The sequence below is a fragment of the Theobroma umbraticum genome, unplaced genomic scaffold (assembly GCF_002168275.2).
Source record: "Theobroma umbraticum cultivar Fairchild unplaced genomic scaffold, ASM216827v3 scaffold_106.0, whole genome shotgun sequence".
Taxonomy (NCBI): domain Eukaryota; kingdom Viridiplantae; phylum Streptophyta; class Magnoliopsida; order Malvales; family Malvaceae; genus Theobroma; species Theobroma umbraticum.
Window position 1 is genome coordinate 915,854 of NW_018397276.1, and position 1,204 is coordinate 917,057.

Below are 1,204 nucleotides of genomic sequence, written 5' to 3' on the forward strand. Positions count from 1 at the left end.
TCTTTGCAAATGGGTTGATGACTAAGGGAGATGTCTTGTGGCATCAAAAATCGGCCTGATTGAAGGAAGTTTGGTGACATGCAAGCCATTCAAAGTCGTGGATGCATGGTGGATGCTAAGTGAAAGGAAAGTGGTAAGCTTTATACTATGTTTTTAAGCTTACAGTTAGTTGAGTATTGTGAGAAAATGATGTGTGAATGTTGGCAGCTTGGTGGGTGGAACTTTGGAAGAACATTGAGGTTGCATGCAAGATCTAAATCATCACAAAGTTAAGGCATGCAATACTGATGGTAAGATGCTTTGAGTATAATTAGGAGACAATTATGCTAGTTGAGAGTTAAAAAGGCAATGAATGAAAATGGTGGATATGTGCTGTTATGAAAAGTTTAAAAATGTTGAAAATGTTGATGTATGATGAATGGAAATTGATATCATGTTTAGTGTGGTATATTGAAATGTAAATATGGTTGTTGAAAGAAATCCAACATGCATGAGCTACTTAGAAGTATTGAGTTTGCTTGGTAGGTTATTTGGGAGGATAAAGAGAAATAATGTAAATGGTGGATTAAGAAATAAAGCAGTGAAAGTGGATTGATAATGATGATGCATGTGACTTGAAAAAAAAAATCAGTAATTTGGAATGATTGTTGTTGCCATGTATACATAGTTAATGTTATGAAAATATAAGATGGAATTGAATGAAAATTGCTTAGAAAGGGTAAAATAGGCACTTAATGCTATAATCAAGTTGCCGGTATACGTAATGTAAAGAATTACGCAAATAAGGGTATAATCCCATTAGTAAAAGTATGTCAAAAAGTATATGACTGTGTAAGAATTGAGTGGAAAAGAAAGATATCCTTGCATAATGTATGGTATAAAATGATGATGAATATATGATTGAGAAAGGAAAATGAGAATGACCAAAACTAAGTGCATTAAGCTTGGTTTGTTGCCAGGAAGTGTGCAAAATGAAAAGGATTGCTGTAGTGAATAACCAAAGAAGGAAGTATAACTGGATTAGTCGCGAAGGAATATCTAGCCATTGTGAGGTGAGTAGGGGGTGCCTATTTTGAAATCTCCACTTTATATATATTGATTTAAGTTAGTAAACGCTGATGATTATCTTAAGTGCATTGTGGATAGCATGAGCTATTAGCCTCGATAGGCAATTTTAAACTGGATTTACAATGATTTGTATATT